We start from the raw sequence: 25,825 nt of genomic DNA, 5'->3' as shown, positions 1-25,825 counted from the left end.
ATGAATTCAATTGACAGATTTAGCAGCATGCTAGCAACTAAAAAGGAAAGTGTCAGTGAACTTGAAGGCAATTCTATAGGAATTATCAAATTGAAACACAAAGTACAAAAAAACTTTTAATAAAAAATAGTTAGAAAAACTAGTTATTTGAATGGAAAAAAATAATCTCAACCCATTTCTCTGTAAGTATACGAAGAAGATATAAAAGCTAAAAAACAGTGATCCTCAAGTGAAATGTGGAGAAGTTAAAGGATGCATAGAAAGATTCAGAAGCAGAAATTTCAGTCACTATGTGTGCTGGCTCTATTCCATTTTTGTTCTGTCAGTAAAATTGATTACTGCACACTTTGAAAAAGTTCTTTATTCGCTTACATTGTGTTATTATATTAGTATAGTACTTTGTACTGAATGAGCCCTGAGTAAGAATGAGGATACTAGTTGTCCAACACTGTTGACAAAATTTTATATTGTAGTATTTCTATTAGCTACTCCAGCGTTTTTGGAATTATATCTTTTTGTAGCTTTAATTTATATTTCCCTAATGACTAATAATTTGAGTACTTTTACATGCTTATTGATCATTAATTTATCTTTCTTTAGATGTATCCAAGCCTTCTATCCACTTTTAATTGGGTTGCTTGCCTACAGAAGTTTGTTATGTAAGTTTTCTGTATATTATAAATTTGAGCTTTTGCCAAACATACGTATTACAAATAGTTTTTTTCTCAGCGTGTGGCTTGTCAAGTTATTTTCTTAATAATATATTTGACGGGCAGATGTTTTTAATTTTGATGAATATGATTTATCATTTTTTCTTGTATAGTTAGTACATTTTGGTCAAATCTAAGAAATACATGTGTACTCCAAGATTATGAAGATATTTGCTCTAATTTTCATTTAAAGTCTTTACTCTGATATTTATATTTATGTCTACAATAAATATAAAGAAAGATAAATGAATGATCAAAAAAGTTACTAAAAATCATTAGTCATTAGGAGAATAAAAATTAAAGCTACAAAATGATATAATTCCACAAAAAATGCTGGAATACCTAATAGAAATACTACAATATAAAATTTTGGCAAGAATGTTGGACAACTAGTATCTTCATTCTTACTCAGGGCTCATTCAGTACAAAGCACTATATTAATAAAGTAGTACAATACAAATGAATAACGGGTTTTTCCGAAGTGTGCAATAAGCAATTTTAATGACAGAACAAAAATAAAATTCAGCCAGCACACATAGTGACTGAAATTTCTGCCTCTGAATCTTTCTATGCACCCTTTAAATTATCCATATTTTACTTGAGGATGAGATTTTCTTTTCTTTGTTTTCTTTTTTCTTTTCTTTTCTTTTTTTTTTTAGCTTTCATGTCTTCTTTGTACCTCTAAAAGTGCTATTTATTCTTGGCATTGTTCTGAAAAAGGAACAGATTCTGGCCTGTATTGTTCACTATGTTTTTGTTTAAACTCATATCATCATTTAATTTTCCTGGTTTTCTCATGTCCAATTTGAAACACTTAGAACCTCTTCTCTGCTCAATTGTGACCACAGGGATAAAATATGTATTAAACACAGCACCTAGCCTCATATCCTCATCTGGCAAATGGCAATTTCAAAGATGGGAGCATGAGCTACGCAAGAAACCCTAAATGTATTTATTACAGAATTTAACCTCATAAGGTTTCCATGTAGAATCAATGAGAAAATGCATATAAAATACAAAGTAGAGTACCTTACACAGAGTAAGAAAATAATAGATCTTTTACTATTATCAAAACAAATCTTATAATAACAACAAATTATAATTACATGCATCTTATAAATATATTATTATAGATCTTTTATTATTATTATTTGAAAATGTACCAGGACACATAGCATGCTGTGAACACTTTAGTAAGTACTAAAGACTTGTTTATTTTTTTTAGTAAAGGGATATGCAATGCAAAGGAAATTAAATTTACTAATCACTATGTCTTTATGTCAGCTTGACCTCTATATTTTGGTAACACCATTTAAAGGGCGAAAAATTTCAAAGTAGAGTCATGTCATTTATTCTAAATATTCTTAGTCATGTCAAATATATTGCTTATATAATAGAGCAATTAACCTAGAATCAAATGAAAGTGCTTGAATCTCCAGAAGTATACTTCTGGTCTGTGTTATCATCATGAGATTGATTTACATAAAATTTATTCCAGGATTTATAAAAGAGCATTAATGAATAGTAAATTCATAGCTGTGCAGAAGATGGTTTCTAGCTGAGCTACAGAAAATATTTTGGTTATTAGATAATAATTTTCTTGAGGGCTGGAAATACACTTGATCGTAACTTTATCTCACTATTTATCAAAGTGCCTAGTATAGAGTAGGTATCACTATATCATCGTTACATAAACTTCAGATAGTGCATTTTCTTTTGATGTATTTCACCTGTTCTATGTGTTTGGTATTTTAGTGATACCTCATAATATAGAAAATATGATTTTGAGAAACTTATCATGAGATGACTTATATTAACCCCATTTTCTTGTACATATACAAATAATTTAATGTATTTTATTCAATGTTAATCTACCAGTAAATGGAAAACCTGAGATTAGAAACAGATCTGACTGCATACTAAATTTGCATTCCAAAGTGATATATATATATAGAAGCATGAACATCAATTAAAATAGTTCAGGTTTTTCTAAAAAGAAATGTCTCCATTTAAATTTAACTAACTTCCCAAGATACCCCATAAAGTTACATTAATTTTAAGGAAACATGCTGAACTAGAAATTCTTAATCTGAAAACTCCCTTGTTGATATTAAGTATTCTCACCAAAGGACTCAATCACAGCACGTAGCACTTTAGAATAGCCAAATTAAATTTACTGAGCTGTAGGTTTATTGCTTTGATAAGTGCAGTGTATATTTACTATTTCTGTCATATATTTTCTGTAATTAGAGCAACTGTTATCTCATTTGACAAAGAGCAGACAAAATGTTCTTCAAAAAAGGGTTTTCACTGAATCCCTTTTTTTCTCAGAAGCATTCGGTAATACACTGTGCTTAGAAGCCTAGCTGCTTAGCAAATCAAATCATCTCATGTCTTATGCCCAGCATTCAATGTCTTTCTTCAGTTACCCTCTAATTCTCAACCTGTCTATTCTCACTTTGTAAAACCTCCTTTATCAAGTCAAACCTTCTCTACTTTTGACTATGTTTTGTACATGTTTTATTCTTCCTCTACTCCATTTCATGCACACTATTTTGATGCTCAGATGAAAAGTTACCCAATTTGAGATGAATTTCCTTGTTATTATTTCCATAGCTTCGAATTTTCTTACCTTCTTCGAAAAATCCATATTCTGATTGCCGGTATGGCAAGAACTGAGCTCTTTCCTACTCTTGATCCACATATTTTTAGGGAATCTGGTAACATTGGATGAGGCAATCTAGAAGAAATCCTGGAAGAGGAAATATTTGGTCTGAGACCTGAATGACGAGAAGGACTAATTCTATGGAAATCTGAGGACAGCATTCCATGCAGAGAAAAGACAAGGGCAAGAGTTGGGGGTAGAAACAGACTTTGCTTTTTTTATCAATTGAAAGAAGACATAGCAGCTAAAGTATAATGAACAATGTGGACAGGAGTAAGAGATGAGATTGAAGGAGTTTCCAAGATGAGATCCTAATAGGGCCTTAAATGCGTAGAAAGTGTTTGGATCTTATGTTAAATATGCAGAAAGCTATTGGAATATTTTAACAAGAAAGCTCATGTGTTCTGACACATATTTAAAAAAAATCATTTTGTCTATTAAGGGGAAAATGAACTAAGGGTGTTACAGAGTAAGTCTCCTCTGTGGCCATGGGAAAATCCGATATGGACTTCTTCAGTTGTCAAATGGGGATAGCTTCACAGAATGATGACAAAGTATGCTGCTTCATGAGAAAAACTTAGACACAGGTGTGATGAAAATAAAGATATTAGAAAAGATCTTGAAATTTATAGAAAAAAATGCCTATGGCAATGTAAGGAACATAGTCTATTCGAGAAATCAGAAAAGTGGAGAATAACAGCAATAAGTTATGCAAGTAACTAAAGGAGAAAAAGAAAATGTAGTCTCCACTGAGCCACCTTCCTGACTCATTGGTTTTATTGTCCTTGTTTGTTTTCATTTTCTGACTTCACTGGTTAGCTTAGGCCCTTTTCTACTCTCAATGTAACTTTCATTATTTATTAAATACGTTGAGAGACAAGTATAGTGAAAGTGGGGAGTCGAATACAAAAAAAGAGGGTTCAAAACAAGTGCAATGATGAAGAAAATACTTGTAGCAGCTATTTCCAAGCTGCTTGAGACATTCATCTAGCTATTTCATGAAATCTGTCTAATTTTCCATTTTCTGCTCCTGTCCAGGAATAGCCAATGGAATGTGCAGGGCAAAGAACAAAGAATGATGCCGCTGAATTGTTCCACGTATCCACAACCGTGTCTGTGAATTAACATTGAGATCTTAATCCAGGCTTTCTTTAACTCTAGAAACAAGTGATGCACAAATTATTTTAATAATTGATACTAACTTTGCTTATTGTCTCTACTGTTGAAGTCACTATGTGTGAAAGTATTAGAGCATTCACATCAGAAAGAACAATAAACACATCCCTAATATCTTATCTCTGTGTCTGAGGAAGCAAAGGCTTTGTTTGCTTAAGGGAATGTTCTTGTTTCTTCATGATCATTAATATGGGAAACTTGTGAACTTTTCTGTTTGTTATTTTGGCAAGTTATTTTCAATCCACCTTAACATGCAAAATGTGCAGTGTTGCATAATGCTAGTTTGGATGCAAAAATAAAGTCATTTCTTTGACTTCAGATAATTCATTGCTCATCCAAAAAACGTTCCATTTTGTATTAATATTTTATTGTGCAAACAATAGATAGATACAGTCTCTTTATAAGAATTTTAACTTGCTTATAAGCTACTGTCCACTTTCTTCATTGTCCAGAAATATTAGGCACCTCTCTTTTCATTGTGAGGTAACTACCCTTCAATTTGTGAAAACGTCCATCCATATTTACTTATATTTACATTCATGCAGTATATTCATGGATACAAAAATAAATTCACAAAATATCTAATATTTTTCAAATAAATGTTATCAATCCATACATGTTTTCCTGAACTTTTTTAAAAATTTAACACGGTGTCTTGAAAATAATCCCGTATTTCTATAGATTATTTTTAGCCATTGTATAGTATATTGTGAATTTTTTTTTTTTAAATGAGAAGAACCTAAATGCTATGACTAGGAAAAAAATTAATATTTTCTATCCATTTTCAAATCAATACTGAGGCATCTCTCTTCTTTTTATGTGGAATCTCTGGCAATAGCGCAAGTTTCTAGAAATAAAAAAAATATCAAATATAATGATTTACTTTCCAGTGATGTATGCCTAGTGATAATGCAATAATATTGGGTTCTAATTTAGTATTTTAAAAATTTATCACCAATAATCTAGTCATGAGAGTTACAAAAGAAATTCAGTCAATTTTGCAGAAACTTTGTCTCCTCACCTGTAGAATGAATGGTTGTGCTATAGGATCTGCTGCCTTTGATACAGGAGACGGGGCAGGGAAGTGATGGGTAGAGAAAGGCAGGGTCCCTGGCGAGGGCTCCACCCTTAAGCCTGTGCCCACGGACCTAGGTGAGGACGGGAACTCCTGTTTTCATGCCTAAATATTGCATTTTTCAAGGCCACCCTGGCCCTCCATGCCCTCCATCTGATGCCTATAAAAACCCTGAGACCCTAGTGGGCACACACACATGCCTCTGGACATTGAGAGAAACACACCAGCAGAAGAACACACAGGTAGCTGGATGTTGAGGGGAGCAGAGAAGCAGAAGAGCACACTGATAGTCACCAGCAGATGCCAGTAGGCTATCAAAGTGAGACCATATGGAATTCGGTGGGAGGCGGGGGTTGGAGGAGAGTCTGGCCACTGGATGGCCTGATTCCGGGGAAGTCCACCTTCCCACTCCATCTGGCTTCTGGCTCCCCATTCATCTGTTGAGAGCAACTTCAACCATTCAATAAAACCTTACACTCATTCTCCAAGCCCACGTGTGATCCAATTTTGCTGGTGCACCAAGGCAAGAACACTGGAGTACAGAACGCCCTCTGTCCTTGCAATAAAGCAGAGGATCTAATTGAGCCGATTAACACAAGCCATCTACAGATGGCAAAACTAAAAGAGCGCACTGTAACCCCTGCCCACTGGGGCTTCAGGAGCTGTAATCATTCACCTCTAGACACTGCTGTGGGGTCAGAGCCCTACAACCTGCCCATCTGCATGCTCCCCTAGAGGTGTGAGCAGCAGGGCACCAAAGAAGCAAGCCACACTCTCATCACATGCCCTGTGAGGGAGATAAGGAAACTTTCCCATTTCACTTTCATGGCAGTATTGTGAAGATGACTTGGAGTAAGTAATAGATGTGAAACCATTTGGGTGCTTACTAGGGATTTATTAAAATTGCTAGCAGACATACATTGTTTGCTTCTTATTCTCTATCAATTGATATTATGTTATTGCTACCTAACAAACAACCTCCAAGCTCAGTGGCTTAAAATACATTTATTATTTCTCATGCATTTGCAATTTGCTTGGGTTTAGGCAGAGCTAGGATGGACTCTGCTGAGGTGACTCTCTCCTATGGGTCTCTCAATTTCCTTAGACTATCACGCTAGCTAATATGTGTTCTTCTCATGTTGATGCAAAGGTGCAAAGGAAACAAGTGGAAACATGCAAGGCCTCTTAAGTTCTCGATTCAGCACCAGTACACTGTCACTTCTCATCTTCTATTAGCCAAATAAGTTACATTACCAAAATGACCTCAAGGGTCAGAGAAATGTTCATCACCCCTTTAGGGAAAGAATTTGCAAGATCACATGGAAAGGCTGTATATACAGGGAAAGCTGAATAACAGGGGCTGTAGGTGCAACCCACAAATCAAATTGGTTTTTCTTTCCAACTTAGTGATTCCAAATTCCAATCACATCTTAATACCCTTAAGAGTGTCTCCATATCTCTATAGGTAGCTATGCCATTACATAATTAATATTTTAACCTATTTTGAACAAAAGCTTCAAATTACTATAGCAAAATAACCATAAAATAAATATATACTTATAAACATTTAAAATGTTATTACAAACAACACCTGTTATCATTTTGCATAGCAGCAGCAGTCTACTACACCGTGAGAAACCCCTAGTATATCAAAACATCATAAAGAGTGGTCAGTCTTAATGTTAAGTGCTGTATTTGCTGCATTACTTTCATAACTAATTCTTGGCCACAATTCAGCATCATGCTGGGCTGCAGCTTAGATGATCTTGCTGTAGGAGAAGAAATAATTAATTCAGTTATTATACTACCTGTCTCAAATGCTAGACTGTCATTAATTCGTTGTAGAATTATTTGAGGACTCCAGAACTTCTCTTCAACTAAATTGTATCTCTAGATGGAAAAAAAATTCCTGTCAGCAAAGTTTCTTTGTGAAAAGACCAACAAATGAAGAACATGGTAAAAAAAAAAAAAAAGAAAAAGAAAAAGAAAAAGAAAAACTTGGTTTAAAATGTGTCTCCTTGAGTGACAGCAGGATAGCGGACTGTTTTCAGATAGCAAAATGATTACAGTAGTCTCTCTCCCTCTCCCTCTTTCTCTGTCTCCCTCTCTCTTTTTCTCTCAAAACACATTATAATTAAAAGGGCTGGAAATATTTTCCTTCTTATAAAAATAAGAAGATAAAACAAGGAACTTCTATAGTATCCTTTCCAACAGATTTCTCTACTACCTTTCTGTGTTTAGATAAAATACATTGATATCTAACATGCTACATGTTCGTGATCATGATTCTTAGAAATAACCCATGGAATATGACAGTTCTATTCAGAAGCTTGAGACTGAAACATTCTGTTTCTAGATTATGCTTACCATTTGGTCCCACTGGACACATTCTGGGCATGGGGCTGTGAGCCCTTCAAAGAAAACCTGTGTGAGTCAGGAAAGGTTTCAGGAGTGGTTTCCCTAGAACCCAAACCAATTTTCTTAGTGGTGGGAATACTGGTGCCCTGGTGACCTTATAGCTCATAGGCCACACAGTGAAGGCTCATGTGATGTAAGCCTTGTCAGAATGCCTTGTGATCCTCCAGGAACAGGAAGGTGGGCAGTCTTTGAGGAACTGCTGCAAGGCAATGTCTCACCTACTCCCTTACCTTGAGAGAGACTTTCACAGGCAGCTCCTCATCTGCCTCTAATTCCTAGAGGGCTGTTTTCTGCCTTGTTTCCTCTTGGGGTACAGCCGCAGACTATAAAACTGCTTAGCTGTTGTGTGGAATTGGCTCCACAGAGCACAGTGCCTCATAACTTATTTGCATGTCATTTTGCCCCTTTTGTTTGAGTGTCAACCTGTGGGACAAGGAACATGGAACGTGGAGCACTGCCATCAATGTTGACCTTGTTTGGCTGACAATGTAAGTGAAAAACTATGACTTTATCTGGGTTTATATTTTATTTACCAACTGAATCATTCCGCTTTCTTGACAAATTTGGCTCCCAACTTTGGGCTATTGAGATCACAACGCTTTTTTGGAAGAATGACCACAGGAGTCTGGTGGGCTGGGTGGTCAGATATAATACAGCTTGTTGGTGAGTGGAAGCAAACTTGGTTGCTAAAGTGTTCAGTAACAATAGAGGTAACTGTTTCTGGGCCATGATGTCTAAGATGATGGATGAATTTCCTTGGTGGTTAGAATTAGAGATAGAACCTGTGAAATCAAGAAAGTGTACTGTGGTTGTTACTCATCATTTGGCACCACTGGGAAGGTGAGGCCACTTTCCTCGGGCCTGGTTACCGACAGTCAACAGTAATTAGTTATCCATAAAAATACTGAGGTTTTCCCTTACAATAAACCCAAACAAGAAAAATTGGATATCAATTTGGGCAAAAGCCCTATGGTATTATAAACGTGACTCATCTGATTTGCAGATTAGGGCACTATGCAAGTGTTGCTAGATAAAAAGAAATGGAATTATTTTAGTCACTTAATAATAGGCCCTGTGCTCCAAGACAGTCTGGCCACAGCCACCTTATGCAATGACGTGGGCAAGGAAGAAGAACATGTAAAGACAGACCAAGACCTACTGTAATTGTCCAGTGATATGGTTAGGCTTGGTGTCCCCACCCAAACATCATCTTGAATTGTAATCCTCACAATCCCCATAGTCCCCATGTGTGATTGGAGAGACTAGGAGGAGGTAACTGAATCATGAGGGTGATTTCTGCCATGCTGTTCTTGTAATAATGAGTGAGTTCTCATGAGATCTGATAATTTTATGAGGACCTCTTTCCCCTTTGCTCAGCACTTCTCCTTCCTGCTGCCTTGTGAAGAAGGTGCCTTGCCTCCCCTTTGCCTTCCATCATGATTGTAAGTTTCCTGAGGCTGCCACAGCCATGTTGAACAGTGAGTCAATTAAACCTCTTTTCTTTATAAATGACCCAGTCTCAGGTATTTTCTTATAGAAGTACAAAAATGGACTAATGTCAAAGGCCTTTTCTAACTGGAAGCATTCCCTTTGAAAACGGGCACAAGACAGGGATGCCCTCTCTCACCACTCCTATTCAACATAGTGCTGGAAGTTCTGGCCAGGGCAATCAGGCAGGAGAAGGAAATAAAGGGTATTCAATTAGGAAAAGAGGAAGTCAAATTGTCCCTGTTTGCAGATGACATGATTGTATATCTAGAAAACCCCATCGTCTCAGCCCCAAATCTCCTCAAGCTGATAAGCAACTTCAGCAAAGCCTCAGGATACAAAATCAATGTACAAAAATCACAAGCATTCTTATACACCAATAACAGACAAACAGAGAGCCAAATCATGAGTGAACTCCCATTCACAATTGCTTCAAAGATAATAAAATACCTAGGAATCCAATTACAAGGGATGTGAAGGACCTCTTCAAGGAGAACTACAAACCACTGCTCAATGAAATAAAAGAGGATACAAAGAAATGGAAGAACAGTCCATGCTCATGGACAGGAAGAATCAATATCGTGAAAATGTCCATACTGCCCAAGGTAATTTATAGATTCAATGCCATCCCCATCAAGCTACCAATGACTTTCTTCACAGAATTGGAAAAAACTACTTTAAAGTTCATATGGAACCAAAAAAGAGCCCGCATTGCCAAGTCAATCCTAAGCCAAAAGAACAAATCTGGAGGCATCACACTACCTGACTTCCAACTATACTACAAGGCTACAGTAACCAAAAGAGCATGGTACTGGTACCAAAACACAGATATATACCAATGGAACAGAACAGAGCTCTCAGAAATAATGCCACATATCTACAACTATCTGATCTTTGACAAACCTGACAAAAACAAGCAATGGGAAAAGGATTCCCTATTTAATAAATGGTGCTGGGAAAACTGGCTAGCCATATGTAGAAAGCTGAAACTGAATCCCTTCCTTACACCTTATACAAAAACTAATTCAAGATGGATTAAAGACTTACATGTTAGACCTAAAACCATAAAAACCCTAGAAGAAAACCTAGGCAATACTATTCAGGACATAGGCATGGGCAAGGACTTCATGTCTAAAACACCAAAAGCAATGGCAACAAAAGCCAAAATTGACAAATGGGATCTAATTAAACTAAAGAGCTTCTGCACAGCAAAAGAAACTACCATGAGAGTGAACAGGCAACCTACAAAATGGGAGAAAATTTTTGCAACCTACTCATCTGACAAAGGGCTTATATCCAGAATCTACAATGAACTCAAACAAACTTACAAGAAAAAAAACAAACAACCCCATCAAAAAGTGGGTGAAGGATATGAACAGACACTTCTCAAAAGAAGACATTTATGCAGCCAAAAAACACATGAAAAAATGCTCATCATCACTGGCCATCAGAGAAATGCAAATCAAAACCACAGTGAGATACCATCTCACACCACTTAGAATGGCCATCATTAAAAAGTCAGGAAACAACAGGTGCTGGAGAGGATGTGGAGAAATAGGAACACTTTCACACTGTTGGTGGGACTGTAAACTAGTTCAACCACTGTGGAAGTTGGTGTGGCGATTCCTCAGGGATCTAGAACTACAAATACCATTTGACCCAGCCATCCCATTACTGGGTATATACCCAAAGGAATATAAATCATGCTGCTATAAAGACACATGCACACGTATGTTTATAGCAGCACTAAATAGCAAAGACTTGGAACCAACCCAAATGTCCAACAACGATAGACTGGATTAAGAAAATGTGGCACATGTACACCATGGAATACTATGCAGCCATAAAAAATGATGAGTTCATGTCCTTTGCAGGGACATAGATGAAACTGGAAACCATCATTCTCAGCAAACTATTGCAAGGACAAAAAAGCAAACACAGCATGTTCTCACTCATAGGTGGGAATTGAACTATGAGAACTCATGGACACAGGAAGGGGAACATCACACACTGGGGACTGTTGTGGGGTTGGGGAAGTGGGGAGGGACAGCATTAGGAGATATACCTAATGCTAAATGACGAGTTAATGGGTGCAGCAAACCAACATGGCACATGTATACATATGTAACAAACCTGCACATTGTGCACATGTACCATAAAACTTAAAGTATAATAATAATAAAATTTAAAAAAAAAGAAAATGGAATAATGTAATAAATTTGTACCACAGAGGGTGGAGTGTGGCTATAAAGTTACCTGATAATATGGAAGTGTATTTGGAACTGGGTAGCAAGCAGAGGTCGAAGGACTCAGAAGAAGACAGAAAGATGTGGGAATGTTTGTAACTTCTCAGAGACTTGTTAAAGGTTTTTGACCAAAATGCCGATAGTGATATGGAGAATTAAGTCCACACTGAGATGGTCTCAGGTGCAGATGGGGAACTTGTTGGGAATTGGAGTAAACGTTAGTTGATATGCAGAGACTGGCAACATTTTGCCCCTGCCCTAGAGATATGTGGGACTTTGAACTTGAAAGAGGTGATTTAGGGTATCTGGCAGAAGAAATTTCTAAGCAGCCAAGTATTCAAGAAGTGACTTGGGTTTTCTTAAAAGCACTCAGATTTATGCATTTACAAAGAGATGTTTTGGAATTGGAGCTTATGCTTAAAAGGGAAATAGAGCATAAAAGTTTAGAAAATTTGCAGCCTGACAATGCAATAGAAAGAAATACCCATTTTCTGAGGAGAAATTCAATCCATCTGCAGAAATTTGCATAAATAACAAGAAGTCAAATGTTAATCACCAAGACAATGAGGAAAATGTCTCTGGGGCATGCCAGAGGTCTTCATGGCAGCCCCTCCCATCACAAGACTGGAGGCCTAGGAGAAAAATATGGTTTTGTGGGCCAGGCCCAGGGCCTTGCTGCTTTGTGCAGTATCAGAGCTTGGTTCTCTGTGTACCTGCTGTGGGTAAAAGGGGCCAAGGCACAGCTCAGGCTGTTATGGGTACACAGAAGTCAAGAATTCAGATTGGGGAACCCCATCCTAGATTTCAGAGGACATCTAGAAATGCCTAGATGTCCAGGCAGAAGTTTGCTGCAGGGGTGGAGTCCTCATGGATAACCTCTGCTAGGGCAGTGTGGAAGGGAAATGTGGGGTCACAGCCTCCACAGAGTTTCCACTGGGCACTGCCTAGTGGAGCTGTGAGAAGAGGGCCACCATCCTCCAGACTCTAGAATGGTAGATCCACTGACAGCTTGCACCATGTGCCTAGAAAAGCAGTGGACAATGACAGCCCGTAAAAGCAGCCAGAAGGGGGACTTTGCCCTTCAAAGCCACAGGGGCAGAGCTGCCCAAGACCATGGGGGCCCACTTCTTGCATTAGCATGACCTAGATATGAGACATAGTATCAAATGAGATCATTTTGGAGCTTTAAGATTTAATAGCCCCACTGGATTTTGGATTTGAATAAGGCCTCTAACCTGTTTGTTTTGGCCAATTTATTCCATTTCAAATGGGTGTATTTATCCAATGCCTGTACCCCCATTGTGTCTAGGAAGTAACTAACTTGCTTTTGATTTTTTTTTTTTTTGACATAGAATTTTGCTCTTAGGCTGGAGTGCAATGGCACAATTTCAGCTCACCACAATCTCTGCCTCCTGGGTTCAAGTGATTCTCCTGCCTCTCTCCTGAGTAGCTGGGATTACAGGCATGCACCACCATGCCTGGATAATTATGTATTTTTAGTAGACATGGGGTTTCTCCATGTTGGTCAGGCTGGTCTCGAACTCCTGACCTCAGGTGATCTGCCCATCTCGACCACCCAAAGTGTTGGAATTACAGTCATGAGCCACCATGCCCGGCCCTGTGTCTCAGGCAGGACTGTGCAGTGTCCAGGATGCCAGGTTGATTGGCGTGTGCCATTGCCTTGGCTGAGCCTTTTGCTCTTTGTCACTTCTAACCTGCCTGAAAGTCCTCCTCCATCTCTTTTAAAAGTGAAAATATATTTCAAAAAAAAATTTCAGTCATAAAAATAAAAGATGTTGCATTGGCAAATTCTGTAAATAGTGATGTCTGTTTTTACTGTGTTTTCACATGTGCTTGATGACAACATGTAATTCTCCTTTTAAGTTCCACTCGTACCTCACTATGAGTATGTTGAAAGTTTTAACTTGGATATTATACCTATATTAGAATCATTCTTAAATGACTTTTAAAAAGTTTGTTTTTCTTTTGCAAATATATTTGTTTCTTCTAATACGAGTGTGATGTCATCCTTCTCTGCCATGCCTTTGGCCAAACTTTAGTGTATTTCAGTAGCTAAATTAGAGTATTTGGGCTAAAAGGAACCAAGTAGTTAAACTCTGCTCTTACTGAGTGACTGCTTCGGCTTCTAAAGAAGACCTTGTTCATGGATGGAGGATGACAGTGGTGTTGACACCATTACCATCCTTGGCTTATTTTATTTGCACCTACTCAGATATCCTATTGCCATTTATTTATTCATTTATTTATTTATGAGACAGTCTCACTCTGTTTCCCAGGCTGAAATGCAGTGGTGCAATCTTGGCTTACTGTAGCCTTTACCTCCTGGGTTCAGGTGCTGCTCCTGCCTCAGCCGCACAAGCAGTTGGGACTACAGGCACACGCTACCTCGCCTGGCTTTTATTATATTTTTCTTGTGAGATCAGGGTCTCTCTGTGTTACCCAGGCTACTCTTGTACTCCTGGGCTCAAGCAATCCTCCCGCCTACAGGCTTGAGCCACTGCGCCCGGCCCCATTTCTCATTTTCATTCAGCTTTTAATCTGAAAATATATATTGTTTTTCAATAACTCAATGCACCTGTTATTGAAATAAATGAACTAGCACCTTCTTCAATTGAGGGCAAAGAAGAAAACAAATGGGAGAAAAATGGGAACTAGCACTTTTTGAGCAGGAACTGGGTTTAATGCGGCATATAAATATAAACGCATATGTGCTTTAAAACAGAACGATGAGATAAGAAATAATAGAAAAAGCAATGAAGGATCATTTAGATTAAGTAGTTTTCCCAAAGCCATGAAACTGGAGAGTGGTAGAGATTCAAGTTCAAATCAAGGTAGAGATAACCCTCATAAATTAGTATAGCTGAAACCAGATGTCTCCAGGGCTACTTTTTGAATATTAAAGTAGTTTCATAATATGCAGAATTATTTTCCTGATCTACATGATTCCCCTCGTTAAATTCAGGTCTTCAGAACATGCTTGAATCCTGCAGGTTTAGCCTTTGTTTCTCTGCTTTGCACAAGGAAGAAGGCAGCCCAGTAATTACAGGCATGTTTAGTTAGCTATGTGATCTGTAAAGTACCTCTTTGAGTTGACTGTCTTCCCTGCACGAAGTCCACACCTTAGACGCATTGCACCCTGTGGGATGAGGTCCATGACTGACATTGATCTTGACTTTCAATATCTTCAGTGTCCCCAGATCGGTTTGGTTAGAATAGGCCTGAACTCTGCTCAGATAGTGACATTGATGTATTTTGTTTCAGGGGAGCTTACTGACTTTTTCATTTTTTTCCTGGGGCGAATTCACCCTAGTTAATGATGTGTTCTTTATCTGACTTTACTTTTCTGAGGAGTCCAATCCTTTTAGGAAAGGAACTGAGGACATTTTGCTCAACAGAATGAATATCTGTTTGACTTCCTGTCCCTGGCCAAGTTGCTTGTCTTTCCTCTGGTGTGTAAAGTGCCCCAACCTTGGATCCCTTTCTATAATATATGCTTCCCGAAAAGATTGTCTCTCAAGGCCTTTTTCTTTTTGGAGGGTCTAAATTAATACACTGTCTTTTTTTTTTTTTGGACATGAAAGCAAAAGGATGCTTGCTCCCGCTGACCCAGTGTGCACCCCTGTCCTCCAGCTCTCTAGTTCAGTCTCTTTGTGCCTGGTTTTGTCTTTGATGTGGGGCATGAGGGGTTGGTCCCTGGAAATTCATGTTTGATATCAAAGTGGGACCATCTCAAGTCTCTCTTGTCTTCCTCATCTATAGGGGAAAGTTCAAGTAAAACATTGTCAAGGGTAGATAAGAACTCTTTTTGTGTCCAGGTGCAGTGGCTCATGCTTTTAATCCCAGCATGTTGGGAGGCCAAGGTAGGCAGATCACGAGGTCAGGAGTTCGAGACCAGCCTGACCAACATGGAGAAATCCCGTCTCTACTAAAAATACAAAAACTAGCTGGGCATGGTGGCGTGCCTGTAATACTAGCTACTCAGGAGGCTGAGGCAGGAGAATCGCTTGAACCCGGGAGGTGGAGGTTGCAGTGAGCCGAGACTGCGCCACTGCACTCCAGCCTGGGTGACAGAGCAAGACTCCATCTCAAAAAAAAAATGACCTTTTTTTTTGTAATCACCTGTTCTCCGTGAAATGCTTGACATTTTCCTATTGGAAGCTGAGAAACCATGGCTATGGAGTCTGCCCCTAAACCAAGCATGTCCAGTATGCCCTTCCCCAAGAAAGAGACCAGGTTAGGCCTCATCTCTGCCACCCACAAAATTATATCAAGTAGGCTTCTAGCACCTGTCGAGTCCTGAGATCAAGGAAGGAAAGCTCCAAGAGGTATTGAGATGATGTTATTGACCCAATAAAATAGCACATTTTTGATTCCACATGTATATGAGACTTCTTATGAAGGGAGAAGATAGAGAGAGCTGCTATCCATGAAGAATGTATGCCCTGATTGACATGCTCTGTCTTTCTGACCAAGGTTATGTTCTGGATGTTTTCTGGATGATTTCCTCTGGTTCTCCCTTAAATCATGAAAATAAATCATTCACTGAGTGAGTCACTAAGTCACTTTTTACCTCGTTCTCAGCATTAGCTCCCTGACTATTAGGTGTATTTCCAAGAGCCTTGAGAGGTTATACTTTGGACTTATTAGGATATAACCCAGGCCCTTAAGTCATTCTTTAGGCAGATGTTTCTGGGCCTTCTCCCGTAGAAGCTTCTTGGATGCATGAACCCAGTCCTTCGAATCTTACTGCTTTGGCCTTAAACACAGAGGGCCATGAGAGGCCACGTTTCCTTTTTGATTTAGAGATCTCTGGTCATTTGCTATAAGGCTGCATGAATGCCAGATTTTCTGCAATTGTGCAGGCCAAGCCTATTTTGAATGTGATGCTAGGATTGTTTCCATATATTCTTGCTGACAGCAAAATTTTAAGGAACGCTAGACACCATCACATAGAACAGAGAGGCCAGGCCATCCTGGGGAAGACTGTGAGCTGGAAGACTAAGGCTTCCTGAGGTCTCTGGACCTCTCAGGGTAAACTCCTGAACCTTTCCAGTTGCTTCCACCATGAGCACCATTTTTCTTTTCCAATATTAATCATCATAAAAGACTGTGCTTCTTTCTGGAATCTAATGAGCAATACTCCACAGACTCCAAAATGTTGGAGAGGATGTTAGTAGAATTGGGAGATAGGCTTGAAGTGAGCCTGTGGCTATAACAGAGACAAATGTCTGGGCTGTAACTGAGATGAAGAGGAGGCCACAGCTGGAGAAGCAGTGGGGATTCTTGATACATGTTAGGCCCAGGGTTGGGCCTGGATATTACTCTGAATAAGACGTAGGTAGCCGTGAGAGGAAAACAGCTACCAGAGACCAACACAGTGGCCACCAGTGACTTGCTTTGTCTGAAGAGGAATTTTTGGAAGAACAGAATCCATTTCTGTTGCAAATGTCCTCTAGAGCTTTTCAGATTTGGTAGACAGTAGGAACTATGCAGCTACTCTGATTACCCCTCAGTAGTCCAGGAGTGTTGAGGTAGGTGTATTTCTGTGCCTCAAGTTATGCTAAGATATTAAGAGTATTCAGTTTATAGCTTGGTCTCAATTTTTTTTGGAAATTAGACCTTCTTTTGTTTTCCTCCAACCCTATCTGGAAGTTCACCTTCTTCAGGACTCAGATCTTTAGGCTATCATGGATATTGTGTCTACACAGAGAGAGGCTTCCATCTTCTATATTGCTGGTTGCAGAATTTTCACAGAGTCAAGTCTTGATATATGGAGAGAAAGATGGCCTTGTGAAGAACACAGTGTGGGAATGTTGAAAAGGACAAGTCTTTTGCACATATATGCCACAAGAATGCTGTAATGGGCAGTTGTGAGTAGTCTGTGGCTGATAATATCAGAACAGCTAAGGCCAACAAATCTAGACATTCTGGAGATACACTCTTTCAGACATTGTTCAATAGAACCAGAATCATATAAGTTTGGATCAGACTTCGTATGGTATATGGTAGTTGTGGTAGGCATAGTAATGAACCCCAAAGATGTCCACTTCTTAATTCCTGGAACCTGTGAATATGTTATTTTCCATGGAAAAATAACTAAAGGTATAAGATGGAATTAGGTTTGCTAATCAACTGACCTTAAAATATAGAGATCAACCTCGATTATTTAGTTGGGACCGATATAGTCACAAGGCTCTTAAATGGGGAAGATGGAGGCAGAAGAGTCAGGATTAGAAATATGTGATTTTAGAAAGACTCAAACGTCCATTGCTGGCTTTGAAGATGGAAAGGGACCACAAGCCAAGGATGCAGGAATCTTCTAGAAGCTGGGAAGGGCAAGAAAGCAAACTGTCCCTTAGGACCTCCAAAAATGAGGTAGCCCTGCTGATACGTAAATTGTAGCCTACTGAGAACCATTTCATCTTTCTGTAAGATACCAAATCTGTGTCATTTTAAGCCATTAAGTTTGTGGTAATTTGTTACAGCAGCCATAGAAACACAGTGTTAGTGAAAGAGAGAGGGTTGGTGGTGGAGGAAGACAGGCAAGTGAATCAGCTGGATTCTTGGGGTGGTTGAGACTATGATAAATTAATATCCTTAGGGAATGTGGGATCAGCTGAGGACTTTCTGTCTTGCTTCTGTGTGAAACAAGAAGGCAACAAAAGCTTAACCAAACTGTCACTCTTCTCTCCCTAGGCAAGCTACAGAGCTTTATTAGCATGAATTATATGACTTTCTACATTGGGTTCATGGACTCTGTGCTTCTTTTCTGTTATTTATTTGTAAAAGTAGTAAATACACTTTATATTGCACCTTCTTTGTAAAACTCAAATAAAGAAGTGCTTTATGCACATGGTTCTCTCTTGAGATTCCAGTCAGGAGCCCTCTGCTGAGGACAGCTGCAGAATCAATGACCTGTATAGGTGTGTGTGTGTGCTCTGTCAGGTAGGATTCTGCTCCCTGAGGTCAGAGTTCAGTATTTAGCATCTGATCGGGGGCTTTCAGACACTCAGCCTTTATCTCCACGTCATCCCAAAGACAGAGGCCAGGTCCAGAGGTGCCTCACGTAGAAAACAGAGTGCTGAACAATTGTGTGATTCTGCTTCCCCACAAGTATGCTGCACTGTCTTAACAATCCACTCCACAGACACTGTATCACAGTGTTTCAACCGCATCTTGGAATTTTTTACAACACCAAGATAGAATTGCCCGTGAGCTTTAGATAGAAGATTCGGTAATCACTTTAATCACTGTCTTGTCCAGCCTGCTCTCCTAGTAGAAAATATTTCCTATTTATACTGAGATGTTCCATCTCACATGTCTGTTGATTTAGTAGAACTGGAAGAAAAACATGAAAATAAAAACAAGAACAATAAAATACAACCAACCTTCATTGGTGGGCAAATCCAGAATTTTTAAAAAATCTTATTTCTGTCCCCTTTTTCTAAAAATTGATTCATCTGGAGGGAGTACATAAAACAGAAAAGAGTCTCACACTCCGCAAGAAGAAAAAAGAAACAGAAAATGTCCTAGGAGGTTGAGTTTGAACTCATCCATGGGTACTACAGCTGTTCAAGAAATGAAAGTTTTTCTCTATTTTATACAGCACACTGCTATCTCAGGCCACTGGGCCCTGAGCGTGTGCTCTATGGCCTACAGAGCTATGAGGGTCTTGAGTGTAAAGAGGGTGAAGAAGGGACAAAAAGAAGGTGCATCCCCAATCCCATCCACACCATTCAACCAAGCAGATCCAGCCACTTATCCTGGACTACCATATTTTTCCATCCTTCTCTTGGCCTTGCTAATTTCCAACCCTAACCATTTAGAAATATCATGTATACTTCAGTACATTTTTTATATTTTTGTCAAATAAAACCAGATATTAACTTGGTCTAACTTTACTCCTTTGAGTTCTCAGCCTTGAAATGACCAGTTTCACAACCTTGAAAGCCTGGAGTTTTCCCAGAAATGTTTGCTTATTCTCTGATCACTATACTTTTAGGATCTTCCCTATTCTTAACTCCAGCTTCACAATATAAATTGGTCCCGCCTTTGATCAACCCTGATGTAGACCTAAGCAACTTTTCAAGTTTACCTAGAACAATCTACTTAAACCAAAAAGCATGAGTGAGCAATATAGCCTCTATTAAATATCTTGCAAGAGTGCAAAATTATTGAGAAAAATGTTAGCATACCCTATGACAAATAATTTGATCAACTCTCTTAATCATTAGTCATCTTTATCTCTTGTAGGCTACTATACCCTGAGGTCTATTGTGTCTCTTCTTGAAGATAAACTTCCCAACCTGCTGGTCCTTCACTTTCAGGTCTCCTACCATTTTAATTTTTCCCCTGTTCTGACACTGAGCAATTCAATTCTCACATACAAATTGGCATCACATCCCTATGCCAAGCTGCATAGCTAAACCCATCTTGATGTAGAGAGTGGGTGAGAACCTCTCCTTAGCAAAATTCAGTCTCTAATGGGAGCGTGTGAAGTTACACAGAGCAGGATGTACGGTAGTGTTGAATTACATCAAGATTTATTCCTCTGTTAATGGTTTCCCTATTTTTCTCTTCTATCCTCTGAATTTTTGGTTTAACCCAAACCACTATTGGTGGTTTTAAAAATATCTAATATTTTAAAACATAATTAATGAGGAGATTTACTTGATGGTATATATTGATATAGATGTAGGCAGGTAGATGTGTAAGCATATTCCCAGGAGTATTTCTTCCTGTGTGATGTATGCCTATGACAGTTATAATATGGATAGCTTCATCGCTGAGATTAGAAATTGCTGAAGTCAAGCACTACATGATTTACTTGCTTTGATTTCTTCAATTCTCTTCTGATTCTAAAGGAACAGTCTTGGCCCAGAAAATCAAACCTTTCTCACTCATATTATGGAGATTTAGTAGACTTGGCAGCTTTTTTCTTTTCCTAGCTTCTTCTGTAACAACAGCTTCTCCTTTGTCAGGTAACCCCTAAAAACTTGGAATTTAAGTCATGCCCCCTTTCCTCATTTACTCTACTTCAATGCAGAGAGTCCTTCTGTGTGGAAAATTTTCTCTGAACATCCTGGCATGTCTGGTATTGCCATATCTTTAATATCGTTTATGATTCTGGCCCTGGCTGGCTCTTAAGGCCTCAGCACTTCTATATGTAAAAATACTCTTTACAGTTTGAACAAAGGTATGCTTCAAACACACACTATCAAGGTGATGTAAGGGGCTATAAAAGTAGTCCATCAACTTTATTCTTCAAAAATGTCAATATCATAAAAGGCAAGAAAGCCTGGGGAACCTTTACAAATTAAAGGAGTCTAGAGGCATATGATAACTAAATATATTATGTGACCACAGACTAGAATCTATGACTATAGATTATAATTCATAGCCAATAAAATATGTAGTAGAAGAAATTCAATGCTTTAAAGGATACTCCAGGATGAATTGAAATGTGACTGGCAGATTTGATAAAATTCTGTATAAATATTCCATATAAAAAACTTGATAATTGTACTATGGGTACAAGTCTATATTTTAGAAAACATCCTCTAAAATATTTAATGGTGAAGGGCAATGATGTACTCAACTTACTCTCAAATGTTCAGGAAAACCTATAACATGTATATTATATAAAGAGAGCACAGAACAAAAATATTATAATTAGGTAAATCTGGGTAAAGGCATAGAGGACAATCCTAATTATTCTTGTAACTTTCTGTAAGTTTGAAACAACTTATAATTTAAAAAATTTGTATATTTGATTTTACCTCTATTTTGAGATTCTATTAGTTTATCATGAAGTCACCAGTGCCCACAATTCCCAGAATTGTGCTATTCCAACTTTAAATCAGTTGTATCAGATCCTGTCCCAGGAAAAAATTGTATATACTTATGAAAACTGAGGTTTTAACATTTCAACTAGGTTATTCAAAAATACTAAAAAAGAGCAAAAATCAATACGCACAACTTACAAGAATACAAAATAGATAGAAATGTAAAAAGAATCATATTTCTAGCCTATAGGATTCAAATCAAAAGATTCTAAGAGTAGATTTGGAGTCCAACACAACTAAGTCCAAATCTTTGTTTTGATATTTACAAGCCTTGCGACTTGAACATTTTAGTTCTTTAATATTTGGTTTCCTTATCTGTAATGTAATGATAAAAGTCCCTAGTATATGCAAAAAAATATATGCAGGCAGATGATGAAGAGTTATGATAAAAAGAAAATAAGGAGGAAAAACCAGCATTATCAGAAAAGAAAACACAATATCCAGCCATCATGGTTAAAGCAACGTGGTACCAATATAGCACGAAACCAAAAAATCAATAGAAACAGGATAGAGTCCCCAAATTCATCCCAATAACCAGACAGCTTTATCTTTGATACAGGAAGCCATTTACATAATTAGGAAAGAGATTGATTCAACATATTCTATTGAGACAAATGAATAGCTGGGGAGAAATGAATTTTCAGAATGATGGAAAAGTAGTGGCTGAGACACTGATCAGAAGCACCAGGGTACTGACATGACCTTTCCCCCATAGGGAACTGGACGCTTCTATCATTTCCATACATTTGTCTGAATGAATGAAAAAAACAGCAAGTATAAAATACAAAATAACTCAGTTTCCATATCCAGGAGATGAGGTCATCATTCAAGACTGAACATCAAGGGAATAACCAGTGAGAAGCTTTTTGTCTCCTTGTGAACCGGAGTGGTCACCTCTTTTGAAAATACTGTTTGTGTGTTTCTGTTTATGTGCTGTTTCTTCTTCTTAATCTGTAAGCCACTCAAGAACCTGTAGAAGACATGAAAATATCAATCTACTCAAAGATTTAAATGTGGACAAGCAATGCCATAAAAAAACCACCAGGGACTATTTTACTATATTTCCTTTCCCTCCCTCCCTCCCTGCCTCCCTCCCTTCCTTCTTTCCTTCCTTCCTTCCCTCCTTCTCTCCCTCCCTTTTTCTTTTCTTCTTTTACAGATACACGGTTTCTCTCTGTCACCCAGGTTGCAGTCAGTTGGCATGGTCACAGCTCACTTTAGCCTCAATCTCCTGGGTTTAAGCAGTCCTCCCACGTCATCCTGAGTAGCTGGGACCACAGGTGCCCACCACCATACCTGGCTAAGAGTTTTGGTTTTTTGAGTTGTAGTCACAAGGTCTTGCTTTGTTGCCCAGGCTGGTCTCAAACTCCTGGCTTCAAGTGATCCTACTGCTTTGCCCTCCCAAAATGTTGGAATTATGGATGTTGAGCCATTGACCCTAGGCTTCTTTTTCCTTAACAATCTCAGAATGGGAAAGTCTGTCCAAGTATTTTCCCACAGCTATTTACCGAAGTGACTGATAAATGCAGGAAAAAACATGCCCATTTCTCCCATCTCTGACCCATGACCACCCAGTCCCTCTACTCAAAGACCACCAATTGTCCTGATCTTTGAATACAATTTGCAGTTGTCTATGCATATAGAATAACAGAGGGACATGGAACACTTAACATTTAACATAAATGTTAACAGACTACAAATTGTTCTTCTTCTTACTTTTTAAAAAAGATATTCAAAGCTCTATATCAACAAAATAAAATTACCTAGTTCTTTATGTATCATAGTTTTCCATTGTATTACTCTGCATAACTTATTTAACCAGGAATGATTGATGTGTATTTTTCTTCTTTCCAATGTTTTGCTATCACTAAGATGCTTTGATGACATTATTCAATTCATGTCAGTGAGTATATATTTTGAGTAAATCTTTAGAAACTTTATAAACATTCCAGTTTTTAAAATTATTGAAAAATTTATCTTAAGGACATTGAAATCATGTATCCTCCACACCAATCAAAGGTGAGTGCTCCTGCTTCCCCAATACCCCAAAGAAGCTGTAGATTTACTAAACGACTTTTTTATCTTTACCAATCAGGCAGTTGAAATGGCAATTTGTGGCTTTAAATGGTATTTTAAAAAATATTTTAAGTCAGATTGAACATTTTTCCAAAAATTTTAAAATTACTTTCCTTTTAACTATGTTTGGTTGTTACTCATATTTATTCTACCTGAATTTTAATATTTTTTGTCTTAGAACAGCCATTTGTATATTAATAATATAAACCATTTGTCTATAGCATTAGATAGAAAATATTTTTTCCTAACCTAATTTGTTTACCATCTTCAGTCATATTTATTGGGGTTGTGGGTGTGTGCACATATGTGCACACGCTCATAAGCATAAATGTATTTGTTGCTCTCCTTAAAAGTTTTTTTTTTTTTTTTTAGGTGCTGCTGCTTCTTTTTTTTTTTTTTTATTTGAGATGAAGTCTCACTCTGTTGCCCAGGCTGGAGTGCAGTGGTGCGGTCTTGGCTTGCTGCAACCTCCGCCTCCCGGGTTCAAGCGATTCTCCTGTCTCAGCCTCCCAAGTAGCTGGGATTACGGGTGTGTGCCTCCATGCTCGGCTAATTTTGTATTTTTACTAGAGACGGGGTTTCACCATATTGGCCAGTCTGGTTTCAAACTTCTGACCTCAAGTGATCCATCCACCTTGGCCTCCCAAAGTGCTGGGATTACAAGTGTGAGATACCATGCCTGGCTAAGGTGCTACTTCTTAAATTGTTTAATTAATGACAAATCAGAAAATCAGACAGTTCAAAACAATTCTCTTTGCTATGCTTTTATTTTATTTTATTTTTAATTAGAGGCAGGATTTTGCTCTGTTGCTCAGGCTGGAGTGCACTGGTGCCATAATAGCTCACTGTAGCCTTGAACTCAAGGGCACAAACGCCCTTCTCAGCCTTTCAAATAGCTAAGACTACAGGTGAGTGCCACCTCACCCAGCTAATTTAATTAATTAATTAATTAATTTTTTGTATTGGCAGGATCTCCCCATGTTAATTAGGATGGTTTCAAACTCCTGGCCTCAAATGATTCTACTGACTTGGCCTCCCAAAGGGTTAGAGTTAAAGGCATGAGCCACCATCTTCAGTCCAGAACAGTTTTCAAATTCACATGGAACAAAATTTCAGTTTCTTTGTTGTTTTTTTTTTTTTTTTTTTGGTAAATAAAAGGATAACCAAAGCAAAACGATATTCTATTTTATTTATTTATTTATTTTGGAGACAGGATCTCCCTCTGCCACCCAGGCTGGAATGCAGCAGAGCGATCATAGCTCACTGTAGCCTTGAAGTCCTGGGCTCGAGCAATCCTTCTGCCTCAGCCTCCCAAGTAGCTAGGACAACAGGCATGCACCACCACCCCAGGGTAATTTTAAATTTTTTTGTAGAGACAGGGTCTCACCATGTTTCTTACTCTAGTCTTGAACTTTTGCCCTTAAGCAATCCTCTCTACTCAGCCTCCTAAAGTGCTGGGATTACAGACATGAGTCACAGTGCCCAGCCTACATTCTCTTTCATACTGAACATATTGTACTGATGTTTTGTTAAGATTTGTTTATCATTAAGAAAATGCTTAGATTCTATCAATGCTGTTAACTTCTGAATCATGTTTCCATTCAAGGAAGGAAAGATTAATTGGAGTTTTATATTCTAAAATTTCCACCATTTGTATTAGAAAAATGTATAAAGAACAAATGTAACTTAATCAGAAATATTCAAAACTGTCTACTTATTTTAGTATTTTATTTAATATTTTAATTAGCTCACTTTGTAAAAATATTGGCTACTTAAGACATAAAATATTCTTATAGGGATGTAATTAGATTTTAGTCCTGCTCATTTTTATTCATTAGCAAAGAGGACTTCATTTGAATTTTTATTGGTGAGTTAACTGAGTTCATGTATGGCATATCCAGTAGCCAGACCAACATCATCATTTAAACATGCCTGTATATATGTTTACTTACAGTGCAGGTTCTGTTACTTGAAGTATATTCAAAGACAGAACTATTGTTTGAAGAAAGTGTTAAGGACACTGATTTATTTAGTAACCAGCTCTACACCAAAAGCTTTGCAAATGCTCTCTCCTTCTGTACCTCTCTCTGACACTCTCTCCTCTT

The 25,825-nt window shown here is 38.0% G+C and overlaps 1 long non-coding RNA gene across 2 annotated transcripts in view; it reads left to right on the top strand.

Annotated features, from left to right (window-relative positions):
* The first annotated feature begins 8,265 nt into the window (after positions 1-8,265).
* The window catches only part of LOC131383802 (uncharacterized), a 32,874-nt gene continuing 15,314 nt past the window's right edge, over positions 8,266-25,825 (top strand). For both annotated transcript variants that reach the window (XR_009214116.1, XR_009214115.1), the window contains exon 1: positions 8,266-8,532. This is a non-coding gene — a long non-coding RNA (uncharacterized LOC131383802). The remainder of the gene's footprint in view (positions 8,533-25,825) is intronic.

The sequence above is a fragment of the Hylobates moloch genome, unplaced genomic scaffold (genome assembly GCF_009828535.3).
Source record: "Hylobates moloch isolate HMO894 unplaced genomic scaffold, HMol_V3 SCAFFOLD_6, whole genome shotgun sequence".
Classification (NCBI taxonomy): Eukaryota; Metazoa; Chordata; class Mammalia; order Primates; family Hylobatidae; genus Hylobates; species Hylobates moloch.
Note: the sequence above shows the minus strand (reverse complement) of the source record. Positions and strands in the feature narration are given on the sequence as shown.